We start from the raw sequence: 17,168 nt of genomic DNA, 5'->3' as shown, positions 1-17,168 counted from the left end.
GGAGGGAAAACTGTACTGCAGCTGTATTAGCACTCTAACATCTACATTTATGGTAGGTACAAAACTGTACTATGTTCATCGTGCATACAGCTGCAGTAATCACAGATGGGTAGAATCCCAAAGCTACGCACAGGGTGGTAGGCACTAGGTGGAACTGGGATGAGCCAGAATGCCCTGTAACACAGCAGTGGCAAAACCTGCTCTACTTTTGGAATATAAAGGCAGGTGGTAGTGTTTTGTGAAGGTATGCACAGAACTCCAAGTGGCTGCCTCCAAAATATCTTTGGTAGGAACTCCTATGAGGAAGGCTGTAGAGGTAGCTGTGGCCCTGGTGGAGTGGGATCTGATGCCTGTAGGGACAGATTTTCCATGATAGGAGTAACAAAACAGTATGCAGTGGCCTATCCATTTTGAAATTGTCTGTTTGGTAACTGGCTTCCCTTGAGCTCCTACAGCATAGGACACAAAAAATTCTTCTGATTTCCTGAAAGGCTTTGTTCTGTCCAAATAATAACGTAGCTGTCTATGGATGTCTAAGGAGTGTAGCAGCCTTTCCCCTTTGTTTTGAGGATTGGGGTAAAAGGTAGGTAAGTGTATGGCTTGATTTAAAGCTACCCTGGATACCACTTTAGGCATAAATGACGGGTTGGTTCGAAGGGAAACCCTGTCCTGATGGAAGATGAGAAAGAGCTGCACAGCCATGAGGGCTTGTAGTTCCGAAACCCTACGAGCTGAGGTAATGGCCAGAAGGAAAGCTGTTTTTCAGGACAAATATTGCAAATATGTTGAGGCAGCTGGTTCAAAGGGAGGCAATGTTAATTTTTCTAGAATGTAATTAAGATCCCAGGCTGGTATTGGTTGTTTCCTTGGTGGTCTTATATTCTTAGCCCCTCTGAGAACTGTCTTATGAGTGGGTGAGAGAATAAGGGTGGATCCGTGTTGAATTCTGCAGAAATGGCTGAGGCATGGATTTTTATGGAGGAAAATGAAAGTCCACTGTTCAGCAGCTCAGCTAGATACTGTAATACCTGAGGCAAATTCAGTTTTCTAGGGTCCTGGCCTTTTTTCTCATTCCAAGAGCAAAACCGTTTCCATTTTGCGGAGTAAGCCTTTCTAGTAGATGGCCTTCTGGCCTCCAAAATGACATCCTGCACCTCTTTGGGGAGTAGGGTCTGTTGTGGTGTTAAGGAATTTTCCATGCAGCGAGATTGAGTGTTTTCAGCTGACTGTGAAGAGTTTTGTAGCTGTGCGGAGTCAGCAGAAGAGGCATTAGAGGTAGGGACCAGGGAGGAGTATGTGTTAGGCTCCTCAGGAGTGGGTACCAGTGTTGTCTTGGCCAGTCTGGAGCAATCAGTATCATCTTCGGTCTGTCTGCTCTTGCTTTCAAGAGCACCTTGGGCAGAAGAGGCAGAGGTGGGAAAGCGTAAACTGTCCATGCTGTCCAACTGAATGAAAGGGCGTCCACTCTCCAGGCCTTTGGATGAAAGGTCCTTGAAAGTACAGTTTTGTACCTACCATAAATGTAGATGTTCGAAGATCCACATTGCTGCAGTCCTTACATATGGGTAGTCCGCTGTCCTCGGTCGGCCCGAATATCAAAGTATTAGGCTGACGTCGGTCAAGGCGCTTAAGACTGACATCAGGACGTCAGGGTACAAATGCGCATGACCGACGTCATATCCTCAGTCTTTTCTTGCCCCAGATGTCAGAAGACCCTAAAAAGAAAGGCCAAAACCAAAAGACAGCAAAAAACAACCAACCACCCCTGCACTAATCATATTTACAATATTTACAATATTCACAACCCAAACCACACAACCGCCTCTAACTACAGAGGGAAGGAGGGAGGTAAATTGGACTGCAGCAATGTGGATCTTGAACATCTACATTTATGGTAGGTACAAAACTGTACTATGTTCTTCATCTCACATTGCTGCAGTCCTTACATATGGGTAGAATCCCAAAGCAGAGGTAAGGGAGGATGGCAAAATTATAAAGCATTAGGAGCTGCCAAAATGCCCTGTAAAATTGCAGTGGCAAAACCAGCCCTAGATTTAGAGTAAAGTGGAAGGTGGTAATGCTTAGAGAAAGTATGCACTGAACTCCAAGTAGCTGCCTCCAAAATATCTTTAGTAGCCACCCCTTAAAAAGCTGTAGAAGTGGCAGTAGCCCTAGTGGAATGAGGCCTAATCCCAGCTGGAATCTCCTTACCATGATGGGAATAACAGAAAGCAATACAAAAACCAATCCACTTAGAAATAGTTTGTTTTGAAACAGGTTTGCCCTGAGAACCCAAAGCAAATGAAACAAATAACTGCTGAGACTGCCTGAACCCTTTAGTTCTGCTCAAATAATATCGCAACTGCCTGTGTATATCCAAAGTGTGTAAAATCTTTTCCCCTTTATTTTGGGGGTTTGCATAAAAAGTAGTCAAATGAATAGCTTGGTTTAAAGCCACACTAGAAACCACTTTAGGCATAAAGGAAGGATTAGTACGCAAAGATACCCTATCCTTATGGAAAATTAAGAAAGGCTCAACTGCCATAAGGGCCTGTAATTCAGAAACCCTTCTCGCAGAGGTAATGGCCAACAAAAAAGCAGTCTTCCATGATAAATATTTCAACTCGGCAGTAGCTGCAGGCTCAAAAGGTTGTAGAGTGAGTTTCTCCAACACAAAATTGAGATCCCAAGCAGGAGTAGGAGCTCACGGGGGGTCTTATATTCTTTGCCCCTCTAAGGAATTGCTTAAACAAAGGATGAGAAAACAATGGTGGGTCACAGTCATAGTGAGCAGAAATTGCTGCAGCATGAACCTTAATAGAGGAGAAGGACAAACCTTTGTCCAGTAACTCAGTAAGGTATTGAAGAACCACACTTAAATTAGGCTTAGAAACATCAAAGTCCTTTGCTGTACTCCAAAATAAAAATCTCCTCCATTTATCTGCGTACACTTTCCTTGTACTAGGCCTTCTGGCCTCCAAAATAACATTCAAAACTTGTTGTGGAAGCTGAGACCCTCAGGGTTTAAAACAGAATATGCCAGGCTGTTAGATGTAGAGTGAAGTTTGACATTGAGTAAATGACTGTTCTCCTGAGACAGCAGGTGAGGAATCGAAGGCAAAGGCCATGGAGGCTCCCGTACCAGACTTCTCAGTAATGGGTACCAGTGCTGTCGAGGCCAATCTGGAGCTATTAAAATCATGTTTGGCTTGTCCTGTCTGACCTTCAGGAGTACCTTTGGGAGGAGAGGCAGAGGTGGAAAGGCATACACATGAAGATTGCTCCAATTGAATGAAAGAGCATCCACTTTCCAGGCTGTGGGATGAAACCTTCTTGTGCAAAACTTTGGCAGCTGGTAGTTTAGTGGAGAAGCGAACAGATCTATGTCTGGAGTTCCCCATAACACTGTCAATTTCTGAAATACATGAGGATCCAATTTCCACTCGTGGGGATCCATAATTTGTCTGCTCAACACATCTGCTAAGGAGTTCTGTGCTCCTGGCAGAAACCTTGCCTGAAGATTTAGCTGTAAACTGAGAGCAGTCTCCCACAAAATCACTGCTTGTCTGCATAGAGGATAAGAATCGTTCCCCTTGCTTGTTGATGTACCACATGACAGTTGTGTTGTCTGTTAGAACCAACACCTGCCCTGGAAGAAGTAAATCCTTGAAAGCTATTAATGCAAACTGGACTGCTAACATCTCCTTCAAGTTGATATGTAGATGTTGAAGTCTGGCAGGCCACGTGTCTTGTACCCATTTTCCATTCAGATGAGCTCCCCAAGCTTTGTCTGAGGCATCTGTCGTTAGAATCTGACTCGCCTCTGGCTGGGTCACAGAGAGTCCCTTGTTTAGGTGACATTCCTGAGCCCACCACAAAAATTCCTTTTGAATGCAAGGTATTATCTGAATGACAGTGTCCATATCTTGGCAGTGCTGTGTCCATACATTTTTGAGATACCATTGTAGCTTCCTCATATGCAGTTTGGCATTGGGAAGTACCAGAATACAAGATGGCATGAACCCCAAGGCTTGAAGGACTGTCCTTGCAGTCAGCCTGGACTGACGAGACAATTGATGGAAGTAAACAGAAAGATTATTTTGTTTGTCCGGGGTCAAAAAGGCCATCTGGGATGCTGTATTCAGTCTCACACCCAGAAAGCACATGTCCTGAGAGGGTACTAGACTGGACTTTATTTCGTTCACAGAATACCCCAGGCATCTTAACACTGCTATCACATACTGTAAATGATGAAGTTCGTCCTTTCCTTGGGCCAGAATCAGGCAATCGTCCAAATAAGGATAGATTTGTATTCCTCTTAGCCTGAAGAAAGCTATCACTGGAGCCAGAACCTTCGTGAACACTCTGGGCGCAGTAGATAAGCCTGACTGCAGATGCTATCCAGTTCGGACATCTACATTTATGGTAGGTACAAAACTGTACTATGTCCTTCATGGATGCATCTGCAGTCATAACAACTGGGTAGAATACCATAGCCAACTAGGGGAGGAGGAAGAATAGATTATGGTGTGGTTAGGATCCCTTGCAGTACAGCAGTGGCAAACCCTGCTCGGGATCTGGAATACAGAGGTAGATTATAATGCTTGGCAAATGTATGCACGGAGGTCCAAGTAGCCGCCTCAATAATGTCCTTGGTTGCCACTCCTCGTAAGAAGGCTGTGGTAGTGGCTGTTGCCCTTGTAGAATGAGGCCTTATGTTCTGTGGAATTGGTTTTCCATGGAAGGAGTAACAGAATCGTATGCAATTTCCTATCCATTTGGAGATTGTCTGTTTGGAAATTGCTTTTCCTTCCCTTCCTGTTGCATAGGCTACAAAAAGCTGGTCAGTTTTTCTGTTACTTTTTGTTCTGTCCAGGTAGTAGCGTAGCTGTATCTTGGTGGAAGATTAGGAAGGGTTGTACTGCCATTAGGGCCTAAAGTTCAGAAACCCTCCTTGCTGAGGTTATTGCCAGTAGGAAAGCAGTTTTCCATGATAGATGCTGTAGGTCTGCTGTTGCTGCTGGTTCAAAAGGTGCGAGTGTCAACTTTTCTAGCACAAAGTTCAATCCCAAGCTGGCAATGGTGGTTTCCTAGGAGGTTTTACATTCTTGATCCCTCTGAGGAACTGCCTTAGTAGAGGATGTGAAAAGACAGGTGGATCAAAGCTGTATTCTGCTGAAATAGCTGATGCATGTATCTTGATGGAGGAATAGGACAGGCCTGTATGTAAAAGCTCTGCCAAGTACTCCAGAATGTTAGCAATATCTATATTCGAGACACATCTTTTCCTCTTTCAGCACTCCAAATGACAAACCTTTTCCATTTTCCTGCATAGTTCCTTCTTGTTGAAGGTCTGCGGGCTTCAAGGATAATGTCTTTAACCCTTTGGGAAAGATCTGGATTAGTTGCTGCTATGTGATGTTCCATGCAGTCAGTTGCAGCTTTTTAGGTTTGGATGCATGATGCTGTAGTTGTTCTGAGTTAACATCAAAGGCATCAGGGTATTGACCACATTTTGTCCCGAGACATGCTCCTCAGCAATGGGTACCAGTGTTGTCTTGGCCAGTTGGAGCTATCAGGATTATCCTTGCACGTTCGTCCTTGATTTTTAGTAATACCTTGTGTATCAAGGGAAGAGGTGGGAATGCATATGCTGTCAGACCTTTCCAGCTGAAGGAGAGCGAATCCACTTTCCATGCAAGTGGATGGAATGTCCTAGTGCAGTATTTCTTGAGCTGGTGATTGTGAGGCAGAGCGAATAGATCTATCTGTGGCATTCCCATTTCTTTGAGATGGTCTTGAAGATGTCGGGTGTAGCATCCATTCGTGAGCATCCGAGGTGGTTCTGCTTAACATGTCTGCTAGAGTATTCTCCTTTCCGGTACAAATATTGCCTGTAACTGGATCTTGTAGCTGAGTGCCAGATCCCAAAGGTCCAAAGACATTCTGCATAGGGGGTATGAATGAGTGCCTCCCTGTTTGTTGATGTACCACATGACTGTGGTGTTGTCTGTCCTTATCATCAAATGGCCTTCTTTGAGAAATGGTCTGAATTTTGGATTGCCAGTTTTACTGCCAGCATTTCTTTTAGGTTGATGTGCAGGTGAAGCTGGTCCTGTCCACAATCCTTGTATGCATTTGTCCAGCATGTGAGCCCCCCATCCTAGGTCTGAGGCGTCTGTTGTGATGGTTTGGCTTGCTTGATAGTTGTGAAAGGGTAGGCCTGGGTTTGACTGGCATGCTTGAGCCCACCATAGGAACTCCTGTTTTAGGCATGGGATTAGTGGAATTTCTGCTTCTAGGCTGTGCCTGTGTTGGGACCATAAATTCTTTAGGTACCACTGTAGTTTTCTCATATGCAGTCTGGCATGTGGAACCAAGATTATGCATGATGCCATGAAGCCCAAGGCCTGCAGAACTTTTCTTGCTGTTAGCTTGTTCTGTTTTGTTAGTGCCAAGAAGTAAAGAGGGAGTTCTTTTGTTTTCTGTAGTTAGGAATGCCATTTGTTTTACTGTGTCCAATTCAGCCCAAGAATGTCCTTGTTTGGGATGGTATCAGCCTTGACTTTTGTAAATTGACTGTGTATCCCAGTCCTTGTAGCAAGTAAATGACCCTTTGTAAATCTGTTGTCAGCTTGCTTTTGTTGTCCCCTTGTAGCAGGCAGTCGTCCAGGTATGGATAAATTTGGATTCCCTGTAGTCTGCAGTGGCGATTACTGATGCCAGGCATTTTGTGAATACTCTGGGTGCAGTAGATAAGCCAAAGGGCAATGCTGAGAATTGATAGTGCTCTGATCCTGCAAGAAATCGGAGGTATCTTCTGCAAATTGGTCGAATGGGGGCGTGCAGGTATGCCTCCTTGAGATCTAGAGTTACCAGCCAACACTCCTTGCCCAGCATGGGAAGAAGTTGCTGTAGGGTCAGCATTTTGAATTTTGGGACAATGATGTATGTGTTTAAGGTGGACAGGTCTAGAATAGGTCTCCAACTTTTTCCTTTCTTGGAACTAGGAATAGTCTGGAGTAGAATCCTTTGCCTTGTTCTGTTATTGGTACTCTTTCCACAGCTCTCATCTTTGTTAATTGCATTATCTGCTGTAGAGCTTCTGTTTTTGATTTGGAGGCAGGTTTGGCATTCCTCTTTTGACTGGTAAAGTGTGGAAGTGGAACCGATAACCTTGGTCTATGGTTTGCAAAATCCACTTGTCTTTTGTGATATAGTGCCAGTTCTTGAAAATAAGGTTAATTTTCCGCCTAATTGTGCTGCTATTTGTTCCCTGGTAGGCGGAGTTAGGATCAAGTCACTGTGATTGTGCTGTTGTAGTGGTAGTGGCTGTGTCTGTGCCTCTGTTATTACCATGCCACTGTCGTCCTCTGTAGGCACCCCCTCTAGATTGATTTCTGCCTCTGGAACGTCTATTCCTGCCCCTTGGGATCTTGTGGAGTCAGGAAAGGACCAATTTTTGGCAGGCCAGTTCCTGCTAAACCTTGGGGGCTGAACCTGCAAGAAATCTTTAACCGTTTGTACAGATTTTGCCTTTTCTTCCATTTTCTTCATTACCTGCTGGGCAGGTGTACCAAACAAACTGGCCTTATCCATAGGAGCATCTAATAACTTAGCTTTAACATGATCCGGTAAGACCTGTTCCTTCAGCCATGCATGTCTTCTTATCACTGTGCCAGTCATGGCTGATCTAAATGAAGCCTCCAGTGCATCATAGCCACATTTTAAGGAATGGTTACTAACCTGTTGTATGTTATTTACCATTTCTAATACATATTTCTTATCTATAGAGTCATCAGAGGATAGCTTTTTAGTTAACTGATCAAGCATAAACTCTTGGTATTGTATCATGTGAAACTGACAGTTTAAAGCTCTAGCTGAGAGAGTAGCTGAGGTGTAAACTTTTTTGCCCCATCTGTCTAAAGACCTGGCTTCCCTTTCAGAAGGAATAGTTTTTTTTGCTGTGGTCGAGGCTACTGCCTTAGGCCCCTGGGATATAGTTTCAGGGTCTGCAAGTGGGGCCTTGTATAGGTGATGATGAGTGTCTGGCACCCTGTAAAATCTATCTGGTTTGGCAGGGGCTGGAGGTAAGGAATCTGGTGCAGTGCAGACATCATTAAATGCATCGTCCACAACAGAGAGGACAGGAGGTATAGCTAAGGGCCTGTGTTGTGGTAGGTGCAGAAAAGTCCTAAGTCTTTTTCTGGAATCTGAGAAATCCTGTTCCTGCCATTGGAATTGTTCTCGCATGGCATGTAAGGTTTCCCCAAAGGAGAATTCTTCTGGCGGAGAAGCAGCTGGAATGGATTCTTCAGCATCTGAGTCTTCATAATTGGAGAAAGGAGCCTCTGGCTGGTCTGTAATATCTGAGTCATCCGCACTTGGGAATCATCAGAGGACACAGGCTCGGGGGGCTCTGCTCTAGGTCTCTTTTCTGGGGGCTGAGAGGCCCTGTCTGGGTGAGATTGAGATCTCCTAATTAAGGATATTAAATCTTCTGCCAGAGTAAGCATTTGTGAACTAGAAGTGGGCCTGGTTGAGGGGGGGTTTAACAGGCACTGATTTAGTAGATTTGGCTGCTTTAGCCCTGGCAAAGGCCTTAATAGACATGGCTGCAGGAGGCCTAGCAGCACCACGTGCTGGGGTAGAGACATCCAAAGGGATGGTGTCTGATAAGTCACTAGTAACCACTGTTGTAGGTAAAATTTCTGAGGCCGATTCAAGTAAAGTAGCAGGAACCTCAGTAGTAGTCATTGATTCGCTGTACTTTGATCAGTTTTCGGTTTCGGCGAAACCGAGACACTCGATTTGCTTAACCATGGTTTGGCGAAACCGCGGACCGCAGTGTCGGTCTTTTCTTTGCTTTTTTAACAATTTGGGTAGTCGGAGGATCCAGCGGCATAATGCGCAAAATCTGAGCGAAAAACTGTTCAGCAAACTCCGACCGGCGCCTAAGCGTTAGGCCGGTTGAATGAAGCACAGGCGAACAGGCTGCTACGTCGTGGTCTGGGCCTAAACAAGGCAAACAGTAAGAGTGGAAATCTTTATGAGGTATTTGTTTCCCACAAGTTAAACAGTTATTGACTTTTTCTGACATCGGCTGAGGCAGGAAAGAGTCCCCAACGGGTACTTAGCTTTCAGAAGTCTTGAAGTATTGGTAGTAGTAATCTCTGGATCTGACCGACCGGCACTTGCGAACAGCTTCTGCTTGGGCGCCAGGCAAGAAAGACATAGGAAAATGGCGTCGGCTGATGCCTTTATACCGAACCAGCAGAGATGGCGTCGGGTGAGGTGCGACATCAGCGAAGCGGACCCGGACTTTGGAATCCGGCCGACCGAGGGGCTGCCTGACGACAGGACAACCCAGTTGTTATGACTGCAGATGCATCCATGAAGGACATCTGATAATGAGAAGTCCCAGCCCGAAAACGCAGATACTTCCTGCAACTGAGCCTGATAGGAACATGAAGGTAAGCCTCCTTGAGATCCAGAGTCACCATCCAGTGATCTTTGCCCAGCAGAGGTAAAAGCTGTTGTAACGTCAACATTTTGAACTTGGGAATGTCCAGATATGTGTTGAGGATAGATAAATCCAAAATTGGTCTCCACGTGTTCCCTTTCTTTGGTACTAGGAACAGGCGAGAATAAAATCATAGGCCCACTTCTGGCAGAGGGACGGTTGTATGGCCCCTATTTGAAGTAGCAGAGAAATTTGTTTGTGAGCCTCTAGTCTTTGCTGAGGAGGAACGTCCGGCATGCCTTTGAAAGGAGGCAAGGTATGGAAATAAAACTTGTAACCTTGGTGTACGATATCCAATACCCATCTGTCTTGGGTAATCAAATTCAATTTTCCTTGAAGAGTGCCAACCTTCCTCCCAAAGGTGCTGCCAGGCAAGAAGGATCTGGCAGCTGAAAGGTAGGTCATTGGGCCTGTTTACGAAAGGACTGGCCCCTGCCCTCACCGAAGATTGTGCAGGTGAACTCCTGTTCTAGGTCTGAAAGAACTCTGAGCTCTGCCCTACCACGTCTAGATCTACCCTAGACTGAGAATCATAAGAAGGATACGTCCACCCCTTAGCAGGCCAATTCCTACTAAACTTGGAGGCTGAACTTGCAAAAATCTTTAACAGCCTGCATAGACTTAGCCTTGTCTTCCATTTTCTTCAAGACTGACTCCACAGGTGAACCAAACAACACATCAGACTGTAAAGGAGCATCCAAAATCCTTGTCTTAACATGGTCAGATAAATTCTGATCCCTCAGCCAGGCGTGCCTGCGAAGAACTGAACCAGTGGCAGCCACCCTAGGCGAGGCCTGTACAGCATCAAAACCACATTGTAAAGAATGCTTACCCACCTGTTCAGAGACATGCACCAAATCTTGCAATTCTTTACACTCAATGCCTTCCGCCAGAGCATCCACCTTAGACTTCAATTGAGAAAGAAGATAGTTTTGATATTTCAACATATGAAACTGGCAATTCAAAGCCCTCATAGCTAAGGTAGAAGATGTATAGACTTTCTTTCCCCATCTATCCAAAGCTCTGGCCTCTTTATCTGGAGGAACCGGATTTTTTACAACAGAGGCCTTGACACCCTTAGGTCCCTGACTAACAGTTTCTGGGTCCGCCCTAGGACTCTTATAAAGATATTTATGAGCCTCAGGCACCCTGTAATACATATCCGGTTTAACAGGAGCAGGAGGCAAAGAATCAGGATTAAGTGAAGCCTCTGCAAACACATCTTCCACAACATCCAGAACAGGGGTATAGCCAAGGCCTATGCTGGGGTAAAAGCAAAAATTCCCTAAGCCTTTTCCTGGAATCAGTGAAGTCCTGACCTTCCCACTTAAAATGTTCCCTCATGGAATGAAGAGTCTCTGAAAAAGAAAAATCCTCTGGAGGAGAAGCAGAAGGAATGAATCATCTGCATCAGAATCAGAATAAGGAGAGTACTCCTGCAAGTCTTCAGAAGACTCTGAAACATCCGAAGCCTGCTCAAAACTCCCCAACTCTGGCTCCACCCTAGGCCTCTGATCAGGAGGGGGCAAAGAACCTCTAATCAAAGTAATCAAATCTTCTGCCACTTTAAGCATGTGCTTCTTGGGCACAGACCCTGCTGAACTAGGAGTGACACCAACAGAAGCTAAACCTGGCCTGCCTCTGGGAGAAGCCTTGGAAAAAGAAGGAGAGGGCCTAACCACCCTAGGAAGGGAGGGAGTACAGTAACCTGAGAAGCCCCTTCAGCCTGACTTGCCTCCTGAGAGGCCACATCCTGCAATATCAAAGTCTCCCCTGGGACTCCAGAGAAGCCTCCGTGGAACCACGGTTCCACTGGCCTCTAAGAACCAGCGTCCGGGGCGACTCATCTTGCCTGGGTTTAACTGCTTTGTCTTTGCGCTTCTTCGAAAGCGGCGGAGAATCCGGCGGCATATTATAATTGCACCGCTTCGAAGACCAGCCTAGCACAATCTAACCGGCAATAGTGCGCTTATTGAACCTAGCACAAAGCGACACCCAACAACGTCGTGCTCAGGCCCCAAACAAGGAATACACAAAGAATGATAATCCCTATGCGGTATCTGTTTCCCACAAAATACAGTTATTCACTTTTTCTGACATCCGGTAAACCACTGAGGCAAGAAAAACTAAAATATTCCCCAAAGGGTACTTAGCCAACTTTGATTGGTCTGAAACTCGAACTCGAAAATTTCAGAACGCCGAGCGGCACTTGGCGCTGCTTCTGCATCGGACCATGCGGCAAAAAGACTGAGGATATGGCGTCGGTCATGCGCATTTGTACCCTGGCGTCCTGATGTCAGTCTTAAGCGCCTTGACCGACGTCAGCCTAATACTTTGATATTCGGGCCGACCGAGGACAGCGGACTACCCATATGTAAGGACTGCAGCAATGTGAGATGAAGAACATCAAAACTTTTCCAATTGATGATTCCTGTGGGAGGCGAAGAGATCTATGTCTGGCCTCCCCCACGCTTGGATTATCTTTGTAAACACTTGAGGATGCAACTTCCATTCGTGTGGATCTGTCATATTTCTGCTTAGATTGTCTGCCAGCGTGTTTTCCAAACCTGGCAAGTACTGTACTTGAAGTTCGATTTTCCATTCCAGAGCCAAGTTCCAAAGTGTCATGGCTAGTCTGCACAGGGGGGTATGAATGTGTTCCTCCTTGTTTGTTTATGTACCACATTACTGTGGTGTTGTCTGTTCTTATCAATAATTGTCCTGGATGCAGGAAGTTCTTGAAAGCTGTAATTGCATTTATCACTGCTAGCATTTCTTTTTGATTGATGTGAAGGTGCTTTTCCTTTTGGGACCATTTGCCCTGAATGCACCTGTCTGTCATGTGCGCCCCCCAGGCGTAATCTGAGGCGTCTGTTGTGATGACTTGATTTGCTTGAGGCTTGCAGAATGGGAGACCTGTGTTTGTTTGACATGCTTGGGCCCACCATAGAAATTCCTTTTGCAAACATGGAATTATTGGTATTATTGTTTCCAAACTGTGGCTGTGCTGAGACCAAAGGTTTTTTAGGTACCATTGAAGTTTCCTCATATGCAACTTTGCACATGGGATTAAAAGAATGCAAGATGCCATGAAGCCCAGAGCCTGCAGGATTTTCCTTGCAGTAAGCCTGGTACAATTTGCTAGTATTTTGAAGTATTGAGTTAGTTGCCCCTGTTTTTCTGGCATAAGATAGGCCATCTGGGTGTTTGTGTCCAAGTTGGCACCCAGGAAAGTTATTTTCTGAGATGGTGTTAGCCTGGATTTCTCTTTGTTGACTGTGTATCCCAGAGAATTCAATAACCGTGTTACATAAGCCAGATGTTCCAGAAGTATGTGCTTGCTGTCCGCTTGGATCAGGCAGTCGTCCAAATAAGGGTAAATTTGTATCCCTTGAAGTCTGCAGTAGGCAATTACTGATGCCAGGCATTTCGTGAATACTCTGGGCGCAGCAGATAAGCCAAAGGGAAATGCAGAGAATTGATAGTGTTTTGAACCTGCAAGAAATCTGAGGTATCTTCTGCAGCTTTGTCTAATTGGGACATGCAGGTATGCCTCCTTGAGGTCCAATGTTACTAGCCAAAACTCTTTGCCCAGAATGGGAAGACGCTGCTGTAATGTGAGCATCTTGAATTTTGGTACGAGTAAGAATGTGTTTAGGGTGGATAAGTCCAAAATGGGTCTCCAGTCGGATCCTTTCCTTGGTACCAGAAATAGCCTGGAATAAAAACCTTGACCTTGCTCATGAGTAGGTACCTCTTGAATAGATTTCATGTCTATGAGCTTTGAAATTTGTAGTTGTGCCTCTGCCCTTTGATTGTGTGGCAGGTTTGGCATGCCTCTCATTTTTGGAAGAGTGTGAAAATGAAATCTGTAGCCTCCAGGATCCATTTGTCTGTTGTGACAATATGCCAATTTCTTGTAAATAATGCCAGCTTTCCTCCCAAGGGTGCTGCCAGCTGAGACTTGCTTGGCATGGAAAGGAGGAAGTCATTGGGTTTGTTTCCTGTATTGTTGTGCAGTGTCTTCGCCACCTCTTGGTGCTGGAGTTTGCCATTGCCTGCCTCTATATGATCCTTGTGATTGTCCTCTTCCCCTTGTGCGCCTGTATCTACCTCTTTGGGGCTTGTCCGTGGCTGGAAAGGACCAGTTTTTAGAAGGCCAATTTCTGCTAAAACGTGGTGGTTGAACCTGTAGAAAAGCTTTGACAGTTTGCATAGATTTGGCTTTTTCTTCCATTTTCCGTAGTATCTCCTCAGCATTAGTACCAAATAACACATGCTTTTGTAAAGGAGCATCTAATAGTTTAGCTTTCACATGATCAGGCAAGATTTGTTCCCTAAGCCAGGCATGTCTACGAATGACTGATCCTGTAACAGCAGCTCTACTTGAGGCCTCTAGGGCATCATAGCCACATTGTAAGGTGTGTTTACCCACTTGTTCTGCACTATGCATCATATCCTGCAACTCCTTCAAGTCTGGTTTTTCAGGTTGAGATATTTTATTTCTTAATTGTGATAACAGAAACTGCTGATATTTAAGCATATGAAACTGACAATTTAAGGCCCTCATGGCTAGGGTGGCCGAGGTATATACCTTTTTTCCCCACCTTTCTAAGGATCTTGACTCTCTTTCGGAAGGTAGTGGATTCTTAGCAGTAGAGGCCTTCATTCCCTTGGGGCCTTGAGAAATGGTTTCAGGGTCAGCATTATGGCTTTTGTAAAGAAATTGGTGAGAGTTAGGAACTCTGTAGTACCTATCAGGCTTGACTGGGGAAGGAGGCCGGGAATCCGGATTAAGGCAAGCCTCCGAATAAACATCATCAAGTATGTCCAAGACAGAAGGTATCGCCAGAGGTCTGTGTTGAGGTAACAAAAGAAATTCCCTAAGTCTTTTCTTGGAATCAGAAAAGTCTTGGCCTTCCCAATGGAAGTGTTCCCTCAAGGTGTGCAAGGTTTCCCCAAAAGAAAAATCCTCAGGAGGAGATACAGAAGGAATGGACTGCTCTGCATCAGAATCTTCAAAAGGGGAGTAAGAGTGTTCCTCTACATCAGAATGTTCTGAAAAAATGAAGGCCTGATCAGAAGAGGGAGAATCTTCCTCCACTCTGGGTCTCTTGTCTGGAGGGGGTTGGGAACCCCTGATAAGAGTAATTAAATCCTCAGCCATTTTAAGCATCTGCTTTTTAGGCATGGGGCCTGGAGATGGACCCTGTGCAACAGGCCTCTTGGGATGCCTGGCTGATTTGGACTTAGTAAAGGCCTTAATGGAAAAGGAAGATGAGGGTCTAAAGACACCATGGGTGGAAGTGGACCTGTCCACATTAGGAGGCTCAACGCTCACAGTGGCTTCGGTGGTTGTAGTCTGGGTCTGGGCCGAGGTACCTGCGGTCTCGGTTACAGAAGACACCGCCAAAGAAGTGTCGTCGGTAGTCAGGGACTGCATAGGCATCTCGCTGAGAACCGGACCACGTGTAGCCGGTTTTGGCGTGGTGTCGGTGGGGACCGCGGACCTCGCGTGCCGGTCCTTGTCCTTGCGTTTTTTGGACAAAACGGTAGTCGGAGTCTCCGACGACATTTTATAATCAAAGGCTGTACCAAAAGTGTTGGGAACTCTGCCCGGCTAATAGCGTTTATTGAAAGCGCCAAGCGACAGCCGGGGCGTCGTGGTCTGGGCCTAAACAAGGTATGCAGAGGGAATGGAAATCCTTATGCGGTATTTGCTTCCCACAAGAAATACAATTGTTAACTTTTTCTGACATCGGTCTGAGGCAAGAAAAGTTTCCCCAACGGGGTACTTAGCTTTAATGAAGACTTCGGTTTCCAATTTTTCGTAAATTCAGGAGCTGGCCAACCGGCACTTGCGAACTGCTTCTGCTTCGGGCACCGCGCGGCAAAAAAGACTGAAGAAAATGACGTCGGCTGTGTCTTATATACCCCGGCCTCACTGACGTCAGGAAGGAAAGCGACAGCAACCAATGCCGGACTTAGACTTTGGAATTCGGCCGACCGAGGACACGCCTGACGGCAGAAAACCCATCTGTGATTACTGCAGCTGTATGCACGATGAACATCAACATATTGGACCTGGTCATCACCAACATGGGGACTCGATGTTCCACACCAGAGGTAAACCCCTCATTGGTAAGATCAGACCATAAACAAATTTCCCTAGACATCCATATCCCGTCCCCACCCCCAGCCAAGGAAATCACTGTAAAGAATTTCTCCAAAGCCAACTTTGTACTTCTCAAGACTGAGGTGGAATCCTTCAAAACCCCCGGGCCAGAGGATAATACAGCCCAATCCGCAGAATCCTTTACAAATGCATTCTATGAGCACCTGCAGGAATGCATGGATCGTGCTATCCCAAATAAAACCAAGAATCACTCCTCCAAAAACAGGAGACCGGTCTGGTGGACCCCGGCCATAAATAAGCTATACAACAGAAGGAGGAAGCTACTACATGACAGAGCAAAATCCCAAAAAGGGAAGGCATCTCTGATCAGTATTAGCAAGAAACTTGATCCCTCATAAAATCATCAAAGGCCAGTTTGAAGAAAAATTGCCCTAGACACTAAAGATAATCACAAGGCCTTCTTTAGTTATGTCAGAAACATGGTGGAAACTCCCAGATATGCTCTGAATTGTTGCATAACGTACAAAATGTACCAAACCTACAGACATAGCCAACATCCTGGCAGACAGATTCAGCGCAAACTTCTCCCCCCCCAAAGGAGCAAATGCCTATCCCAACTGAATGTAACCTCCCTGACATCACAGATGTACAGGTGAAAGCTGCCCTCTCCAAAGCAAAAAACACAGCATCTATGGGACCGGACGGTGTCCCAGGCTGTGTCTTACACGAGCTCCAAGAAGAACTGAACCCTCACATTAAGTCACTGTTCAAACTTAGCCTTACTACAGGATATGTACCCAAAGAATGGCGTACAGCTACAATGGTCCCACTCCACAAAGGTGGTGCCACAATGGACCCCGGAAACTATCGCCCCATAAGCCTGACTAGTCTGGTCTGTAAAGCTATGGAGCGTATTATCATGGAACTCATAAACAAAGACATTGGGAGCCTCCAGACACTGGACCCTACCCAATTCGACTTTGTTAAGGGCAGATCTTGCCTCTTAAACCTAGTTTGATTTCTTAACAGTTACCAAAGTCATAGATGAGGGCAAGATAGTACACACAGCCTACCTGGACCTCGCAAAAGCCTTCGACACAATACCCCACTCGGGCATCATAAATAAGCTTACCAGCTTAAATATCAACCCCTATATCACAAGATGGGTTGCAAACTGGCTCAGAGATAGAACCCACATGGTCGGAATCGCAGGTGCCATGTCCAAATCCAAACCAGTTACAAGTGGCATCCCACAGGGCTCAGTTCTGGGACCTCTCTTGTTTGGTATATACTTCTCTGAGGTTCAGACTAACACGGGGGGATTATGGCTGACAAAGTTCGCAGATGACTGCAAACTGGGGGCCATAATCGAATCTCCAGCTGACACAAGCATCTTCCAAATGGGTCTCACAGAGACAGATGCTTGGTGCCAGAACCACGGCCTCAAGCTAAATGCTAAAAAGTGCATAGTCATCCCCTTTGGGAAAAACAAGGTGCCCACAAATTACC

The 17,168-nt window shown here is 45.6% G+C and overlaps 1 protein-coding gene across 2 annotated transcripts in view; it reads right to left on the bottom strand.

Annotated features, from left to right (window-relative positions):
- Positions 1-17,168, bottom strand: part of LOC122811983 (sarcoplasmic/endoplasmic reticulum calcium ATPase 2-like) — a 1,984,788-nt gene that overhangs the window by 1,593,218 nt on the left and 374,402 nt on the right. The window lies entirely within an intron of this gene.

Source organism: Protopterus annectens, chromosome 9.part0 (genome assembly GCF_019279795.1).
Source record: "Protopterus annectens isolate FY-2018-M chromosome 9.part0, PAN1.0, whole genome shotgun sequence".
Taxonomy (NCBI): domain Eukaryota; kingdom Metazoa; phylum Chordata; order Ceratodontiformes; family Protopteridae; genus Protopterus; species Protopterus annectens.
The sequence above is the reverse complement of the archived record's forward strand: the minus strand, read 5'-3'. Positions and strand labels throughout refer to the sequence as shown.